We start from the raw sequence: 20,824 nt of genomic DNA, 5'->3' as shown, positions 1-20,824 counted from the left end.
GGGCCGATTCCAGACCTTGGGGGACCTGCGGAAGCAGTGGACTGAGTCTGGAGTAGAAACATCCAGAGCTACCGTGCACAGGCGTGTGCAGGAAATGGGCTACAGGTGCCGCATTCCCCAGGTCAAGCCACTTTTGAACCAGAAACAGCGGCAGAAGCACCTGACCTGGGCTACAGAGAAGCAGCACTGGACTGTTGCTCAGTGGTCCAAAGTACTTTTTTTGGATGAAAGCAAATTCTGCATGTCATTCGGAAATCAATGTGCCAGAGTCTGGAGGAAGACTGGGGAGAAGGAAATGCCAAAATGCCAGAAGTCCAGTGTCAAGTACCCACAGTCAGTGATGGTCTGGGGTGACGTGTCAGCTGCTGGTGTTGGTCCACAGTGTTTTATCAAGGGCAGGGTCAATGCAGCTAGCTATCAGGAGATTTTGGAGAACTTCATGCTTCCATCTGCTGAAAAGCTTTATGGAGATGAAGATTTCATTTTTCAGCGTGACCTGGCACCTGCTCACAGTGCCAAAACCACTGGTAAATGGTTTACTGACCATAGTATCATTGTGCTCAATTGGTCTGCCAACTCTCCTGACCTGAACCCCATAGAGAATCTGTGGGATATTGTGAAGAGAACATTGAGAGACTCAAGACCCAACACTCTGGATGAGCTAAAGGCCGCTATCAAAGCATCCTGGGCCTCTATAAGACCTCAGCAGTGCCACAGGCTGATTGCCTCCATGCCACACCGCATTGAAGCAGTAACTTCTGCAAAAGGATTCCCGACCAAGTATTGAGTGCATAACTGTACATGATTATTTGAAGGTTGACGTTTTTTGTATTAAAAACACTTTTCTTTTATTGGTCGGATGAAATATTTTGTGAGATAGGAATTTTGGGTTTTCATGAGCTATATGCCAAAATCATCCATATTAAGACAATAAAAGACCTGAAATATTTCAGTTAGTGTGCAATGAATCTAAAATATATGAATGTTAAATTGTCATCATGACATTATGGAAAATAATGAACTTAATCACAATATGCTAATTGTTTGAGAAGGACCTGTACAATACATTTCATTCCACTTCAAGATTGTGTCCCACTTGTTGATTCTTCACAAAAAATGTGAATTTTATATCTTTATGTTTGAGCCCTGAAATGTGGCAAGAGGTTTACCAGTTCAAGGGAGCCTAATACTTTGGCAAGGCACTGTATATGTCATTCCCAAGACGAATTGACGCTGTATTGGCCACAAAAGGAGGCCCTACACCATACTAATAAATTATTGTGGTCTAAAACCATGTGTTTCAGTTTCATTGTCCAACCCCTGTATATATATGTGTATATGTATATATATATATATGTATACATATATGTGTATATGTATATAGTTTGAGATCTTTGGTTGTTACCACCGTGTCTTTGTGCAGCGCAGAAGAGAACGGATGGACTCTACATGCCTGGTTCCCACCGTGAAGCATGGAGGAGGAGGTGTGATGGTGTGGGTGTGCTTTGCTGGTGACACTGTTGGGGATTTATTCAAAATTGAAGGCATACTGAACCAGCATGGCTACCACAGCATCTTGCAGTGGCATGCTATTCTATCCGGTTTGCGTTTAGTTGGACCATCATTTATTTTTCAACAGGACAATGACCCCAAACACACCTCCAGGCTGGGTAAGGGCTATTTGACCAAGAAGGAGAGTGATGGGGTGCTGCGCCAGATGACTTGGCCTCCACAGTCACCGGACCTGAACCCAATTGAGTTGGTTTGGGGTGAGCTGGGCAGCACAGTGAAGGCAAAAGGGCCAACAAGTGCTAAGTATCTCTGGGAACTCGTTCAAGACTGTTGGAAAACCATTTCAGGTGACTACCTCTTGAAGCTCATCAACAGAATGCCAAGCGTGTGCGGAGCAGTAATCAAAGCAAAAAGTGGCTACTTTGAAGAATCTAGAATATAAGACATATTTTCAGTTGTTTCACACTTGTTTTGTTCAGTATATAATTCCACCTGTGTTAATTCATAGTCTTGATGCCTTCAGTGTGAAGCTACAATAGGCATAGTTATGAAAATAAAGAAAACTCTTTGAATGAGAAGGTGTGTATATATATATATATATATATATATATATATATATATGTGTGTGTGTGTGTGTATGTATATATATGTGTATATGTGTGTATATGTATATATATGTGTATGTGTATATATATGTATATGTGTGTGTGTATATATATATATATATATATATATATATATACTTTTTTTCTTCCTCAATACCTCAATACTTGACGGTGCTCCTATTGCATGAATTGCTGCATCATTGTGACATGGCATGGAGGCAATCAGCCTATGGTTCTGCTGAGGCATAATTGGTCGCTTTGATAGAGGCATTCAGGTCATTGCATGGTTTGGTCTAGTGTTTCTCAACATGAGTTTCAAATATTTCACAAAATTCAATTTTTTTTAGATGTAGCTGTACTCTGTTCTAATGCAGTATATGTGTTTCATCAGTCTATCTTTTAGTTTGTGTTGGGGGTATTGGGCACTCCCCGGGCTCATATGAACTGAACTGTTCTAAAGCCATAATCCTTTATGAGAGTTTCTCATAAAAATTAATTGACCTGAGTTTTTTTAAACTTTTTTATTGATTTTGCATTAAATTTGAATTTCATATTAACTGCTGATTTATCAAGCTATGTTCTTATCAGAGAGGAACAAAGGCTTAAGATGGCTATCATTGTTAGCTCAATGTTTACAATATAGAACGACAGACATTTTAATATCATTGAATAATAGTTCAAAATTATCTGCATTGTAACCAACTGAGAACATCAAGGATGTACAGGGGTTGGACAATGAAACTGAAACACCTGGTTTTAGACCTCAATAATTTATTAGTATGGTGTAGGGCCTCATTTTGTGGCCAATGCAGCATCAATTCGTCTTGGGAATGACATATACAAGTCCTGCACAGTGGTCAGAGGGATTTTAAGCCATTCTTCTTGCAGGATAGTGGCCAGGTCACTGCGTGATACTGGTGGAGGAAAACGTTTCCTGACTCGCTCCTCCAAAACACCCCAAAGTGGCTCAATAATATTTAGATCTGGTGACTGTGCAGGCCATGGGAGATGTTCAACTTCACTTTCATGTTCATCAAACCAATCTTTCACCAGTCTTGCTGTGTGTATTGGTGCATTGTCATCCTGATACACAGCACCGCCTTCAGGATACAATGTTTGAACCATTGGATGCACATGGTCCTCAAGAATGGTTCGGTAGTCCTTGGCAGTGACGCGGCCAACTAGCACAAGTATTGGGCCAAGGGAATGCCATGATATGGCAGCCCAAACCATCACTGATCCACCCCCATGCTTCACTCTGGGCATGCAACAGTCTGAGTGGTACGCTTCTTTGGGGCTTCTCCACACCCTAACTCTCCCGGATGTGGGGAAAACAGTAAAGGTGGACTGATCAGAGAACAATATATGTTTCACATTGTCCAGAGCCCAAGATTTGCACTCCTGGCACCATTGAAACCAACGTTTGACATTGGCATGAGTGACCAAAGGTTTGGCTATAGCAGCCCGGCAGTGTATATTGACCCTGTGGAGATCCCGATGGACAGTTCTTGTGGAAACAGGAGAGTTGAGGTGTACATTTAATTCTGCCGTGATTTGGGCAGCCGTGGTTTTATGTTTTTTGGATACAATCCGGGTTAACACCCGAACATCCCTTTCAGACAGCTTCTTCTTGCGTCCACAGTTAATCCTGTTGGATGTGGTTCGTCCTTCTTGGTGGTATGCTGACATTACCCTGGATACCGTGGCTCTTGATACATCACAAAGACTTGCTGTCTTGGTCACAGATGCGCCAGCAAGACGGGCACCAACAATGTGTCCTCTTTTGAACTCTGGTATGTCACCCATAATGTTGTGTGCATTTCAATATTTTGAGCAAAACTGTGCTCTTACCCTGCTAATTGAACCTTCACACTCTGCTCTTACTGGTGCAATGTGCAATCAATGTAGACTGGCTACCAGGCTGGTCCAACTTAGCCATGAAACCTCCCACACTAAAATGACAGGTGTTTCAGTTTCATTGTCTAACCCCTGTAAGTTTGACTGTCTTTACATGTGTTTTGCTTTAGGCATTTGTGTTAACATTAGGCCAGAATACAGTGAAACGAGTTGTCATTGTGTGAAGATTAAGCAAAATTTAAGTAATAAAAATGATTAGATTTACAGTGTATTTTCTGGGCTTCACTAAAATAAGGTTTGCAGTTAAGTCAACTCTAACAACTAGGAGTGTAAAAGGTTCTATTAAAACAGACTTCTGTGTTTTGAGGGGCTAAATTGATATTTCTTGGTGGTTCAGTCCTTAACTGCTGTATTGCTGTATCATTCCTTAAGCAAAATACGCCACATTTCTTCCAATACGTTTATTAATGCATGATTGTATGTAATGCAAGAGAAGTACAAGTCCATTGTACCAGTTAAGTGGTAAGGCGTATTCTTCACTTCCTGTTTTCACTGTTGCACTCGGTGGATTGTTTGGTGTGTGAAGGCTCTCGTTTAATCTGATTTCTCTCTATTGTGATATCTCTTACTTGTTCTAATACATAAGCGCGTTAAAACACATACTTTCTGTTGCTGCATTTAACGTTTGGGGACTCTCCGTGTCTTACACAATTTTTCAAGTGGTGGTAAGGGGTCGCTAGCTTAGCGTTAGCTTTAACTTCCCCATGGCTACCCGTTTTGCTGTTTCTCTCTCTGAGTCTCCTCCTCTCTCCTGCTCTCTGTGTCAGATGTTCAGTTACTCCTCTGCCTCCTTTAGTGATAATGGTACGTGTAATAAATGTAGCATTTCTGTAGCTTTGGAGGCGAGGGTGTCGGAATTGGAGGCCCGGAGCCACCAAGGGTAGCTCCCCGTAGCCGTCCTTCAGCAGAGCCCGTGCAGACGGGGCCTCAGGCTGGCTGGGTGACGGTTCGTAGAAAGCATAGTCCTAGATCCCACAGGTCACCACCAACCAGTCAGCGTTTCTAACAGATTTTCCCCACTCAGCAACACACCCGCTGAGAAGCCAGCTCTGGTAATAGGCACCTCCATAGTCAGAAACGTGGCACTAGAGACACCAGCGACCATAGTCAAAGGTCTGCCAGGGGCCAGAACGGGCGAAATAAAATCCTGCCTGAAACTGCTGGCTAAGGATAAGCATAAACACAGTAAGATTGTTATTCACGCTGGCGGTAATGACACCCAGTTACGGCAATCGGAGATCACCAAAGTTAGTGTTGCTTCGGTGTGTAAGTTTGCCAAGACAGTGTCGGACCCGTAATTTTCCCTGGTCCCGTCCCTGATCTGACCAGTGATTACATGTGTAGCTGCATGCTGTCATTCAACCGCTGGCTGTCTAGTTGGTGTCCTGAAAACAATGTGGGCTACATTGATAATTGGCAAACATTTTTGGGAAAACCTGGTCTGATCCGGAGAGATCCATCCCACTTTGGATGGAGCAGCTCTTCTTTCTAGGAATCTGGCAGAATTTATCGGTTCTCCAAAACTCTGACAAACCAGGGTTCAGACCAGAAAGCAGGGTTGTAGTTTAACACTCTTCTTTGCAGCTTCTGTACTGCTACCCACCCATTACCCTATTAAGACAATGTCTTGCCCACGGCCAAAATTGAATAGATTAAAAAATAATCTAAAAGAAGGAAATGATGAAAATCTCATAAAAATAAACACAACTCAGACTAAAAATAAAAATAAAACAAATGTGGCTTACTGAACATAAGATCTCTCTCTTCAAAGACATTGCTAGTTAGTGACCTGATTTGTGACAATCAGATTGATTTAATTTGCCTCACAGATACCTGGCTGCAGCAAGAGGATTGTGTTACTATAAATGAGTCAACTCTTAGTAATTATTTAAATTTTCACATTCCTCAAAATATTGGGCGAGGAGGAGGAGTAGCAACCATCTTTCAGTTCAATTTATTGATTAGTCCCTGACCAATTAATAGCTACAACTCTTTTGAATACTTAATCTGTAATTTTACCTCATCCAAATTGCAAAACACTAAAACCACTTCTGTTCGTTGTTTTGTACTGTCCACCAGGCCCTTACTCTCAATTTTTAGATCAGTTTTCAGACCTTTTTATCTGATTTAGTGTTAAATACAGATAGTGGGGGATCTTAACATTCATGTTGACACTGAAAGTGATAGCCTAAATATAGCCTTTAATGCTAACTTAGACTCAATTGGCTTTGCTCAAAACATTAACAAATCTACCCACTGTTGTCTTCATTCTCTGGACCTTGTGCTGACATATGGCATTGAGTGTAAAGAAATAACAATATTTTCTCATAACCCTGTACTGTCTGACCATTTTTTAATAACCTTTCAGTTTAATTTAACTGAGTACTCCACACCTGAAAGACATTTTCATTATCAGACAATGCTGTAACAACCTTTAAAGAATCTGTTCCATTTTTAATTTCCTCATTATCACAGAAATACACAGTGGAGGGCAATAATTTTGTTTCTTCCCCTTCACAAATTGATTCTCTTGTTCGTAGTGTTACTTCATCATTGCGTGGTGCATTAGACAATGCAGCCCCCTTGAAATAGAAGCTAATTATTCATAGGCGGCTGACTTCCTGGTTTAATTCAGAGCTGCGTACTTTAAAGCACAACGTTAGAAAACTGGAGAGAAAATGGCACTCTATGCACCTAGAGGATTCATACTTAATCTGGAAAAATGGCCTACTGTTGCATAAAAAGACACTTCGCCAAGCTAGAACAGCTTATTTCTCATCATTAATAGAAGAGAACAAGAATAATGCTAGGTTTCTCTTTAGTACCGTTGCTAAACTTACACAGAGTCATAGCTCTGTTGAGCCATCCATTCCCTTAGCTCTCAGCAGTCATGACTTTATGGGATTCTTCTTAAATAAAATTGATTGCCCCTCCTTGAACCACCACCTTAACGTGGTGGAGGGGTTTGAGTGCTCAAATAATCCTAGAAGCTATGTTGTCTGGGGCCTAAATGCCCCTGGTAGGGTCTCCCATGGCAAACAGGCTCTAGGTGATGGGTCAGACAAAGAGTGGTTCAAGAATCCCTCATGAAGAACAAAATATCGAGGCACGTGACGTCGCCCGGTACGGCAGAGCCGGGGTCCTACCCTGGAGCCAGGCCTGGGGTCGGGACTCGTCGGAGAGCGCCTGGTGGCCAGGTTGCTCCTCGCGGGACCCGGCCAGGCCAAGCCCGAACGAGAGACGCGAGGCAATCCCCCAGTGGGCCCACCACCTGCAGGGGGAACAATGAGGGACCGGTGCAAAGAGGATTGGGTGGCGGACAAAGGTGGAGACCTCAGCGGCCCGATCCCCGGATGCTTAGGCTGGCTCTAGGGACGTGGAATGTCACCTCGCTGGGGTGGAAGGAGCCTGAGCTTGTGCGGGAGGTCGAGAGATATCAACTAGAAATAGTCGGGCTCACCTCCACGCACAGCGTGGGCTCTGGAACCCATCTCCTTGAGAGGGGTTGGACTCTCTTCTACTCTGGAGTGGCCCACAGAGAGAGGCGGCGGGCTGGTGTGGGTTTGCTTGTTGCCCCCCAGCTCAGCCGTCTCGTGTTGGGGTTTACCCCAGTGGATGAGAGGGTCGTATCCCGGCGCCTTTGGATTGCGGAGAGGTCTCTGACTATCATTTCAGCCTACGGGCCGAGTGGTAGTGCGGAGTACCCGGCCTTCTTGGCGTCCCTGTCGGGGGTGCTGGATAGTGCCCCTCCCGGGGACTCCATTATTCTGCTGGGGGACTTCAACGCCCACGTGGGGAACGACAGTGACACTTGGAGAGGCGTGATTGGGAGGAATGGCCTCCCCAATCTGAATCCAAGCGGTGTTTTGTTATTGGACTTCTGTGATCAACTTTGTTGTCGTATCATCAGACCTTCGGCTGCATGTTTTGGACACTCGGGTGAAGAGAGGGGCTGAGCTGTCCACTGATCACCACCTGGTGGTGAGTTGGATCCGCTGGAGGAGGAGAAAGCTGGACAGACTTGGCAGGCCCAAGCGCATAGTAAGGGTCTGCTTGGAACGCCTGGCAGAGCCCTCGGCCAGGGATGTATTCAACTCCCACCTCCGGGAGAGCTTCGACCAGATCCCGGGGGATGTTGGAGACATAGAGTCCGAGTGGACAATGTTCTCCGCATCTATTGTCGATGCTGCTGCCCGTAGCTGTGGCCGTAAGGTCTGCGGTGCCTGTCGCGGCGGCAATCCCAGAACCCGGTGGTGGACACCGGCAGTAAGGGATGCTGTTAAGCTGAAGAAGGAGTCCTATCGGCTGTGGTTGGCTTGTGGGACTCCTGAGGCGGCTGACGGGTACCGTGAGGCCAAGCGTGCTGCGGCCCGGGCTGTGGCAGAGGCAAAAACTCGGGCCTGGGAGGAGTTCGGTGAGGCCATGGAGAAGGACTACCGGTTGGCCTCGAAGCGATTCTGGCAAACCGTCCGTCGCCTTGGGAGGGGGAAGCAGTGCTTCGCCAACACTGTTTATAGTGGGGGCAGGAGACTGCTGACCTCAACTGAGGACATTATCGGGCGGTGGAAGGAGTACTTCGAGGATCTCCTCAATCCTGTCATCACGCATTCCGTGGTGGAAACAGAGGCTGGGGACTCGGGGTTGGACTCTTTCATCACCCAGGCTGAAGTCACCGAGGTGGTTAAAAAGCTCCGCGGTGGCAAGGCTTCGGGGGTGGATGAAATCCGCCCTGAGTACCTCAAGTCTCTGGATGTTGTAGGGCTGTCATGGTTGACACGTCTCTTCAACATTGCGTGGCGGTCGGGGACAGTGCCTCTGGACTGGCAGACTGGGGTGGTGGTCCCCCTCCATAAGAAGGGGGACCGGAGGGTGTGTTCCAACTACAGGGGGATCACACTCCTCAGCCTCCCTGGTAAGGCCTACGCCAGGGTATTGGAGAGGAGAGTCCGACCAATAGTCGAACCTCGGCTTCAGGAGGAGCAGTGTGGTTTTCGTCCCGGCCGTGGAACACTGGACCAGTTCTATACCCTCTACAGGGTGCTCGAGGGTTCATGGGAGTTTGCCCAACCGGTTCACATGTGTTTTGTGGACCTGGAGAAGGCATTCGACTGTGTCCCTCGTGATGCCCTGTGGGGGGTGCTCCAGGAGTATGGAATCGGGGGCCCTTTACTAGGGGCCATCCGGTCCCTGTACGAGCGGAGCAGGAGTTTGGTCCGCATTGCCGGCACTAAGTCGGACCTGTTTCCAGTGCATGTTGGACTCCGGCAGGGCTGCCCTTTGTCACCGGTCCTGTTCATAACTTTTATGGACAGGATTTCTAGACGCAGCCAAGGGCCGGAGGGGGTCGGGTTTGGGGACCAGTGGATTTCGTCTCTTCTTTTTGCAGATGACGTGGTCCTGCTGGCCCCCTCTAGCCAAGACCTACAGCATGCGCTGTGGCGGTTCGCAGCCGAGTGTGAAGGGGGGCTGGGATGGGGATCAGCTCCTCCAAGTCCGAGGCCATGGTACTCGACCGGAAAAGGGTGGCTTGTCCTCTTCAGGTTGGAGGGGAGTTCCTGCCTCAAGTGGAGGAGTTTAAGTATCTCGGGGTCTTGTTCACGAGTGAGGGAAGAATGGAGCGGGAGATCGACAGACGGATCGGTGCAGCTGCCACAGTAATGGGGGCACTGTGCCAGTCCGTTGTGGTGAAGAGAGAGCTGAGCCGAAAAGCAAAGCTCTCAATTTACTGGTCGGTCTACGTTCCTACCCTCACCTATGGCCATGAACTTTGGGTCATGACCGAAAGAACGAGATCCCGGATACAAGCGGCTGAAATGAGCTTCCTCCGTAGGGTGTGCTGGCACTCCCTTAGAGATAGGGCTCGGAGCTCGGCCATCCGGGAGGGGCTCGGAGTAGAGCCGCTGCTCCTCCACATCGAGAGGAGCCAGTTGAGGTGGCTCGGGCATCTATACCGGATGCCTCCTGGACGCCTTCCTCGGGAGGTGTTCCAGGCACGTCCCACCGGGAGGAGGCCCAGGGGACGGCCCAGGACACGCTGGAGGGACTATGTCTCTCGGCTGGCCTGGGAACGCCTTGGGCTCCCCCTGGAGGAACTGGAGGAGGTGTCTGGAGAGAGGGACGTCTGGGCGTCTCTGTTGAGTCTGCTGCCCCCGCGACCCGGTCCCGGATAAGCGGAAGACGACGAGTACGAGTACGAGTAAAATTGATTGTATTAAAAATAAAATCTTTGACATACTCCCGAAGATGATTACTTTATCCTCAGCAAGTGAAACAACATTTGAAGTAACTGTAGAACCTGATCTGTGTTTGAACTGTTTTGATCCTGTGGAGCTTCCCGAGTTATCAGAAATATTAACTTCATCTAAACATTCAACTTGTATGTTAGACCCAAACCCAACCAAATTATTTAACGAATTGTTCCCTCTGATTACCAGCCCCATTTTAGATATGACTAATCTATTTTTAGTAAATTGATATATACCACAAGCTTTTAAGGTAGCTGTAATTAAACCTTTACTTAAGAAACCTTCACTTGATTGAGATGACTTGAAAAATTACAGACCTATATCCAATCTTCCATTCTTATCTAAAATTCTTGAGAAAATAGTTGCTAATCAAATGTGTGAGCATTTACACAGCAATGACCTTGTTCGAAGAGTTTCAGTCAGGTTTCAGAGCTCATCATAGCACTGAAACAGCTCTGCTGAATGTCACTAATGATATTCTCCTAGCCTCAGATAATGGACTTTTGTCTGTACTTGTCCTGTTAGATCTCAATGCTGCATTTGATACAGTTGATCAAAATATTCCCTTAGAAAGGCTGGAATATGCTGGGATCAGGGGAACAGTGCTAGGCTGGTTTAAATGTTATTTGTCTGACAGATTCCAGTTTGTTCATGTAAATGATAAATCATCTCTAAACTCCAGGGTTAATTGTGGAGTACCACAGGGTTAAGTGCTTGGGCCAATTCTGTGCAATATATATATATATGCTTCCAATAGGTAAAATTATCAGGCAGCATCGGATACATTTTCACTGTTACGCTGATGATACTCAGCTTCACTTATCCTTAAATCTTGATGAGCCCAAACAGTTAGATAGACTACAAGCATGTCTTGAATACATAAAAAATCGGATGACTTAAATTTTTTGCTTTTAAATTCAGACAAGACACAAGTTGTCCTCTTTGGACCAGAGTCTTTGAAAAAGAAAACGCTTAGTCACTTAATCACTTAAATTGGATGTCATTAAATTGACCTCCACTAATAAAGTAAAAAACCTTGGTGTCATTTCTGACCAGGACATGTCATTTAAATCCCATATTAAACAGGTTTCTAGGATTTCCTTCTTTCACCTCTGGAACATTGCCAAAATTAGAAATATCCTATCCAGGAGTGACACTGAAAAACTAGTCCATGTATTTGTTACTTCAAGGCTGGACTACTACCCTTAATGATCTATCTCCATCATACATCAGAGATCTGATTGTTTCATATATTCATAACAGAGCACTTTGTTCTAAGACTGCAGGTTTACTGGTGGTTCCTAGAGTCTCTAGAAGTACAATGTGAGGTAGATCCGTTAGTTATCAGGCTCCTCTCCTGTGGAACCAGCTCCCAGTTTTAGTCCGTGAGGCAGAAAACCCTGTCAACCTTTAAGGCTACGCTTAAAACTTTCCTTTTTGATAAAGCTTATAGTTAGAGTGGCTTAGGTTATCCTGAGCTATCTCTGTTGTTATGCTGCTATAGACTTAGGCTGCTGGAGGACATTATGACCACTTTCACTTTCTCTTCTACATTCTCATACTACTCTCCAATTTTGCATTATTTGCTGTTATTTCAGCTTATAACTTTCTGTTCTCTCTCTTTTCTCTTCCTAGAAGCTACACCTGGCCTGACTCTGTATCTACCAGTGACACCTTCTTGGAGGGGGGCATTGTCCAAGCTTCTGCTGCCAACAACTTAATGCTCACCTTCTACCGATGATACACTTGGCCCTGTCTTTCAGTGTTTAACCCTATTTTTCTCCTAGACATAGCTGCTGACTGATCTTGTACTGTGACTAACTGTATGTGCTCTCTTTCATACTCTAACCTTTAAAAACTGGCTCAGAGTTTATCTGTTTTTTCTTCCTAGATGAAACGACTAATGGAGCTACATCCATTAACATTTACTTTTCCTTCCCATAGAAAGTACTCCTGGATCAGTGCTTCTGTGTTCTGCTTCTGTGTTCTTTTTCCTTCTCTGGTATGTTCTCTCAAACCCTCAGTGGGTCGTGGCCCACACTGAGCCTGGTTCTGCTGGAGGTTTCTTCCTGTTAAAAGGGAGTTTTTCCTCTTGATTGTTGCTACATGCATGCTTAGTATGAGGAATTGCTGCAAAGTCATTGCCAGTGACTGTCCACTGTCCACTGTCCCTACATGCTCATCCAGGAGGAGTGATTGCAACATGTTACTGAATCTGACTACACTGTTCAATGGTTAGAATTAATTGGAATGTATGTACCTGACTTGAAATCTATATGATTCGATTGAATTCACTTTGCCCATTTTAAAGTTACCCACCTTTCACACAATGCAACAGTAAACAACACTCTCCAATTATTTTTACCTCCATCTTCTTCCCTCCCTGTTGGATGGAGTAAGGGCAAGTCAGGTTTAGCCTACATCGACTCAGTTATGGTTAAGGTGCAAACACACCTTCCATTTCTGCTACCTGTGCGACCCCTTCTCTTTTCCAATGGTTTGTTGGAATTATGAATCTGAGAATATTATTTAATATTAATATTTTAATATTTTATCAAATAATATTTCGGTCTGTTAAGGGTTGTCCAGTGAATACCAGCCCAGTAAGGCGATGGTATTAGGACAAAATAGAAAGGTGTGAGACGAGCTCTGACATTATTGATCAGCATAACCTCTGCACATATATGGAATGAATTCACACAATTTCTTAAAATACAAGAATTTATTAACAAAAATAAGTCAACTCAAAGTCAAACATATTTCAATTAACAAACTTTACTATGCTAAAACAATCCAACTAAACTACTAAGCAGAATTAAAGAATAACGAAGACTAATGGGCTATGTACAATATAAACAAGTTGATTAAAGATGATTGGAAATTATGACCAAAAGAGTGATGCAACATTACCATGCAATGTTATTTATGTTTGAGGACCAAGGATTATCTGGAAGAATCTGGAAGTGAAGTTAAGTTAGTCTTGGAACCAACTTAAGCAATAATCAGCAAACGTTTAGACAACCACTCACAATGCAAGATCAGATAAAATATTAATAAAATAATATTTTAAATAATGATCTGCTGAATAAAACCAACCTTCTGGATGACCATTTCTCAATGGTGTCTAATCAGCTGCCTTTATTTATTGAAATAATATTTGAAGAAATATTATTAAGGGAGTATTTTGGAAAAGAGCCAAATCTTTCTGGAGAAATGGGGCTTAATGGTGTTTACTTAGTTATCAAATCTAGAAAATGATGTTCAGGGAGTAGTATTCCCTAGCTTGAAAACTAACAACCTTTCTGTTAAATACTCTTTAGTAGCAAGCACGTGTTCCTACCGGTTAGCAGTTGAGCTAATAAAGAGGCTAATAGCTTAGCACCAGAATCAACACATACCTTTAAAATACCTGGATTAATAAAAGGGTTAAAATGCATAAGCGCGGACGGTGCGTTATGATCAATGTTCTGTTTAAAATGACCCTTTAAATAAAGTTTGTCTTAACTTTAAACACATACAAAGTACACAAAACAGGGCACGTGTGCTGCAGATAGCCTGCTAGCACTAAGGTGGCCGAGTTTCACACAAACAAAACTTCATAAAATGAAAAACGTTTAGATCATTTCATCCTAACTGTTAATCTGCCCAAACCTAACCTCTGAACTGTGGTGAGGAATGTTGTCCAAAAGACGATGAAGTTTGAAGAAGGTATCCACAGTGAACAAAGGGTTAGCTTCCCGCTAACCTCAGCTTCTCCCGATCAGAAGGTGCGTTCGTTCTGTGGACAAAAGGGTTAGCTTCCCGCTGACCTCCAGCTGTGGATGAAGAACGGCTAGTTGTCCGCCAACGCCACTGCACGGTGATGGGGTCTCTGTTGTCTTCCTTCCAGACTGGGAGACCGCTCCGCTCAGCTTCATAGAGACCGCGCGTCTCTGTAGGGAACTTCTCTGGGACAATTTGCTTCACAGGCCTCAGAGGAAATAGTAAGCAACTTTTACACCTTAATTGCCCCGTTCATGAATGAAAATACCGGATACACAGACAGTATTTCATTTGTACTTATCTTTGCATGTGTGTCATTAGCAATTGTCTGATCGCAGGCACTCCTTCCTAGGAGTCACTGCCCATGTGTGCTACAAAACAAAGGATTCCTATGCACTTAAATCCTACCAGCTGGACTGTAGGCGTTTTGCAGGCAGATACACTGAAGAGCATATTGATTCTGCCTTTGAGGAGATCACAGGTATCCGTCAGAAAATAAGCTATGTCATAACAGACACTGCCACCAATATGAAATGCGCTTTCAAAGTACACATGCCCCAACACCAACCTGCCGACAGTGAGAGTGAGGAGGACAATCTAGATGATGAGCACTTGTGGGAGGACATTAATTCAGTGGACACAGAATTACCCTGGTCATCAGGTGAACATCGTTCCTGCTTTGCACACTCTCTGCAGTTAGTTGTGAATGACAGCATAAAGGACGTTAGGGGCATTTCCTGCACTATACCCTAAACATCACGGTTCACAATTCTACTACATAACAACTCACAATTCAAAGATTGGAGGTTTGGAGGATATTTTTAATTTGGAGCTAAATATTTAGTTTACAGACTAAATATTTAGCTCCAAATTAAATATTTCATTAGCAAGCTAAATATTTAGCTCCAAACTCAATATTTAGGTCATAGCTAAATATTTAGTTTGCAAATTTAATACTTAGTTTGTAAACTAAATATTTAGCTTACTAAATAAATATTTAGTTTGGAGCTAAATATTTAGCTTGTTAACTAAATATTGGACTGGCGACCTTTCCAGGTTGTACCCTGCCTCCTGCCCATAGGCTGCTGTAGATGGGCACCAGCTTCCCAGCGACCCACTATGGAAGAAGCGGTAGAAAATGACTGACTGACTTTCTGACATGTTCTCTATGATCCTAGTAAAACCACCCCAGACTTGGTTCAAAAGCTTAAATTCTATCTTAATTTTTTTATGGGCAGCTAGACTTCCATGCATAAGTTTAAAGCAAAGTTAAGGAGGACTGAAACTTCCAAACTATTATAAATATTACCCGGCTCATATATTACAATATATCTTAAAATGGATTTAAAAAAACTCCAAACAGTTTATGGATAGAAATTAAACAAATGCTTTATTTATCAGCAGCATAGCTATTTTAATAGCATCAGTTTCAGTACATCTCTCTCAGCCTGGTGGGAATATCTCAGAATGAATAGGTCTTCATTTCTCTCATGGAGATGAACACCAATTTGGAATAATGTAAATTTCCTGCAAATTAAAGGGCTCTTAAATACATGGAATAGTAAAGGCAAGGCAATTTTATCTGTATAGCACATTTAAGTAACAAGAGAATTAAATAAGGGGGTGACGGCCTAGTGGTTAGAGAGCAGCATCCCAAAGAGGCCATAAGTAACCTGGGTCAAATGCAGAGGACAATTTCTCCATTGTGAGATCAATAAAGTCTGTTATTTTTAATTCAAAGTGCTTTACATAAATAAAACATTATGGTAAATGGCCTGCACCTGTATAGCGCTTAATCAAGTCCCCAGAGACCCCAAAGTGCTTATATACTACAATCAGTAATCTACCCATTTACACATTGACAGTGGAAAGCTATATAATAACCACAGTTGCCCTGGGATACACTGACAGAAGTGAGGCTGCCATACACAGGCGCCACCACACCATGACCACCATCAGCAGTCAAGGCGGGTGAAGTGTCTTGCCCAAGGACACAACAACTGAGACAGGAGTTTGAACCAGCAATCCACCGGTACAGGACAAACCTCTACCACTGCTGCCATAGTTGCCCAATAAAGTTTATGAGGATTGCCTAATAAAAGAAAACAAACAGAAAAAGTAGCATAATAAAGGAAAGTAATGAAAAGCTGGACTACTGACTAAACTGTATGTTTTAGTTAACAGTTAAAATCAATAGAACAGTTAAAGGCAACTTGAAACAAATTGTTTTTTTGATTTAAAATAACTCAGGGTTTCTGCAATTTTACAGTCTTCTGGGAGTTTGATCCAGATAAGTAGAGCACAAGAACTGAAAGCTGCTTCTCCAAGGTTGGTTCTGGTTCTGGAGCCAGAAGACCTCTGTGGTCTGAAAGGTTGATACAATAACAAATCTGCTAGAGAGATACCAGAAGTATTTTAAAGTCTGTTCTGCGGCCTCTTTCTTAGTTTCAGTGAGGGCAGCAGCGTTCTAGATTAACTGCAGCTGTCTGATTGACTTTTTAGGCAGACCTGTAAAGACAGTGTTGTACTAATCAAATTGACTAAAGATAAATGCATGAATACCTTTTTCAAGATCCTGCTGGGACGTTAGTCCTTTAATCCTTGAAATATGCATCAGGTGATAAAAGGCTGACTTTATATGCCTGAAGCTGTGTGCTAACTCTTGATCGCTCCTCCTTTGGTTGGAAAATTTCAGTTCAGTTTTGTTTTTATCCAGCGGAAGAAAATTATGGCACATCAGCGCATTGATTTGTTCTATCTATCTACCCAGTGCTTGAATGGGATCATAGATACCAGGGCCTTTCACAAAGATTCTTAGAGTCCTCTCAGAGAGGTCCTAGCTTAAAATTCCTGCCAAGGAGACTTAGCTTAAGAATGATTCACTTCGCTGTTGAGAGTGAATGTGAACATGGAGACGACAGAAATTCCTATCCTTGGGAGGAAGTGTGGTTGAGCCCATTGCTAGGTGTGACGCTGTCTTCTAAGAGTAATGATTGCTACTTTAAAACAGCTGTGCACCTAGTAATCATTAACGTTATCTATCTATCTATCTATCTATCTATCTATCTATCTATCTATCTATCTATCTATCTATCTATCTATCTATCTATCTATCTATCTATCTATCTATCTATCTATCTATCTATCTATCTATCTATCTATCTATCTATCTATCTATCTATCTATCTATCTATCTATCTATCTATCTATCTATCTATCTATCTATCTATCTATCTATCTATCTATCTCCATCCATCCATCCATCCATCCATCCAAGGCATTTTTCCAGCCTGGAAATGCCTCGGGTCTCCTCCCAGTGGCACATGACTGGAACACCTCCTGAGGAAGGCGTCCAGGAGGCATCCGATATAGATGCCCAAGCCACCTCCACTGGCTCCTCTTGATGTGGAGGAGCGGTAGCTCTACTCCGAGCTTCTCCCAGATGGCCGAGCTTCTCAACCTATCTCTAAGGGTGTGCCCAGAAATCCTACGGAGGAAGCTCATTTCAGCCGCTTGTATCCGGGATCTCGTTTTTTCAGTCATGACCCAAAGTTCATGGCCATAGGTGAGGGTAGGAATGTAGACAGACCAGTAAATCAAGAGCTTCGCTTTTTGGCTGAGCTCTGTCTTCACCACAACGGACCGGCACGGCGTCCCCATTACTGCGGCAGCCGCTTCATTCTCCCCTCACTCGTGAACAAGACCCCAAGATACTTGAACTCCTCCACTTGAGGCAGGAACTCCCCTCCAACCTGAAGAGGACAAGCCACCCTTTTTCGGTCAAGAACCATGGCCTCAGACTTGGAGGAGCTGAACTTCATCCCAGCTGCCTCACACTTGGCTAGAGGGGGCCAGCAGGACAAAGTCATCTGCAAAAAGAAGAGATGAAATCCACTAGTCCCCAAACTCAGGTCTTACCCCCGAAGTCCTGGGACCGTGGAGCCTTTTAACCACCTCGGTGACTTCAGCCTGGGTGATGAAAGAGTCCAACCCCCAGTTCCCAGCCTCTGCTTCCACCAGGGAATGTGTGATGGCAGGATTGAGGAGATCCTCCAAGGACTCCTTCCACCGCCCAATAATGTCCCTAGTCGAGGTCAGCAGCTCCCCACCCCAATGTAAAACTGTGTTGGCGAAACACTGCTTCCCCCTCCTGAGTTGCCGGATGGTTTGCCAGAATCGCTTCGAGGCCAACTGGCAGTCCTTCTCCATGGCCTCACCGAACTCCACCCAGGCCCGAGTATTTGCCTCTGCCACAGCCCAGGCCGTGGCACGCTTGGCCTCATGGTACCCGTCAGCCGCCTAAGGAGTCCCACAAGCCAACTACAGCCGATAGGACTATCTAATATCAGTTATGTTAATTGGTGAGATTCATCACTAGTGAGGCACAGAGTCCTCTGGAGTCAGATGTACAAATATATCAACCGAAATAGAGGCTTGTATTTAAAGTTTTACCTTAACTGAAACCTTTGATTATTTTAAAAGCTTTTAATAATAGTTAAATAATAAAAGTTAATTTTTATATAAGATCTGGTCAAAACTCTCCCGGAGGTAAGAGTTGAATACATCCCTGGCCAAGGGGACCGCCAGACACTCCCAGCAGACCCTCACTATGCGCTTGGGCCTGCCAAGTCTGTCCGGCTTTCTCCTCCTCCAGCGGATCCATCTCACCACCAGGTGGTGATCAGTGGACAGCTCAGCCCCTCTCTTCACCCGAGTGTCCAAAACATGCAGCCGAAGGTCTGATGATACGACAACAAAGTCAATCATTGACCTCCTGCCTAGGGTATCCTGGTGCCAAGTGCACTGATGGACACCCTCATGTTTGAACATGGTGTTATTATGGACAATCCGTGTCTAGCACAGAAGTCCAATAACAAAACACCACTCGGATTCAGATTGGGGAGGCCATTCCTCCCAATCACGCCTCTCCAGGTGTCACTGTCATTTCCCACGTGGGCATTGAAGTCCCCCAGCAGAATAATGGAGTCCCCAGGAGGGGCACTATCCAGCACCCCCGACAGGGACGCCAAGAAGGCCGGGTACTCCGCACTACCTCTCGGCCCGTAGGCCGAAATGATAGTCAGAGACCTCTCCCCAACCCGAAGGCGCATGGATGCGACCCTCTCATCCACTGGGGTAAACCCCAACACGAGACGGCTGAGCTGGGGGGCAACAAGCAAACCCACCCCAGCCTGCCGCCTCTCCCCGTGGGCCACTCCAGAGTAGAAGAGAGTCCAGCCCCTCTCGAGGAGATGGGTTCCAGAGCCCACGCTGTGCGTGGAGGCGAGCCCGACTATTTCTAGTCAATATCTCTCGACCTCCCGCACCAGCTCAGGCTCCTTCCCCCCCAGCGAGGTGACATTCCACGTCCCTAGAGCCAGCCTAAGCATCCGGGGATCGGGCCGCCGAGGTCTCCACCTTTGTCCGCCGCCGTATCCTCTTTGCACCTCAATCCTGCCATCACGCATTCCCTGGTGGAAACAGAGGCTGGGGACTCGGGGTTGGACTCTTTCATCACCCAGGCTGAAGTCACCGAGGTGGTTAAAAAGCTCCGCGGTGGCAAGGCTTCGGGGTTGGATGAGATCCGCCCTGAGTACCTCAGTCTTTGGATGTTGTGGGGCTGTCATGGTTGACGCCTCTTCAACATTGCATGGCGGACGGGGACAGTGTCTTTGGATTGGCAGACTGGGGTGGTGGTCCCCCTACATAAGAAGGGTGACCGGAGGGTGTGTTCCAACTACAGGGGGATCACACTCCTCAGCCTCCCTGGTAAGGCCTACGCCAGGGTATTGGAGAGGAGAGTCCAGCCGATAGTCGAACCCCGGCTTCAGGAGGAGCAATGTGGTTTTCGTCCCAGCCGTGGGACACTGGACCAGCTCTATACCCTCTACAGGGTACTCGAGGGTTCATGGGAGTTTGCCCAACCGGTCCACATGTGTTTTGTGGACCTGGAGAAAGCATTCGACTGTGTCCTCGTGATGCCCTGTGGGGGGTGCTCCAGGAGTATGGAATCGGTGGCTCTTTACTAGGGGCCATCCGGTCTCTGTACAAGTGGAGCAGGAGTTTGGTTCGCATTGCCAACACTAAGTTGGACCTGTTCCCGGTTCATGTTGGACTCCGGCAGGGCTGCCCTTTGTCACCGGTCCTGTTCATAACTTTTATGGACAGGATTTCTAGGCGCAGCCAAGGGCCGGAGGGGGTCTGGTTTGGGGACCAGAGGATTTCGTCTCTTCTTTTTGCAGATGACGTGGTCCTGCTGGCCCCATCTAGCCAAGACCTACAGCATGCACTGGGGCGGTTCGCAGCCGAGTGTGAAGAGGCTGGGATGAAGATCAGCTCCTCCAAGTCCGAGGCCATGGTTCTCGACTGGAAAAGGGTGGCTTGTCCTCTTCAGGTTGGAGGGGAGTTCCTGCCTCAAGTGGAGGAGTTTAAGTATCTCGGGGTCTTGTTCACAAGTGAGGGAAGAATGGAGCGGGAGATCAACAGACGGATCGCTGCGGCTGCCACAGTAATGGGGACGCTGTGCCGGTCCGTTGTGGTGAAGAGAGAGCTGAGCCGAAAAGCGAAGCTCTCGATTTACTGGTCGGTCTACGTTCCTACCCTCACCTATGGCCATGAACTTTGGGTCATGACCGAAAGAACGATATCCCAGATACAAGCGGCTGAAATGAGCTTCCTCCGTAGGGTGGCCGGGCACTCCCTTAGAGATAGGGTGAGGAGCTCCTCGTTAAGCAGGTCCTTCAGGTCATTGGTGATCCAGGGTTTGTATCAAACCATATTCAC

The sequence above is a fragment of the Girardinichthys multiradiatus genome, chromosome 1 (genome assembly GCF_021462225.1).
Source record: "Girardinichthys multiradiatus isolate DD_20200921_A chromosome 1, DD_fGirMul_XY1, whole genome shotgun sequence".
Lineage (NCBI taxonomy): Eukaryota > Metazoa > Chordata > Actinopteri > Cyprinodontiformes > Goodeidae > Girardinichthys > Girardinichthys multiradiatus.
This window is presented reverse-complemented; position numbering follows the sequence as displayed.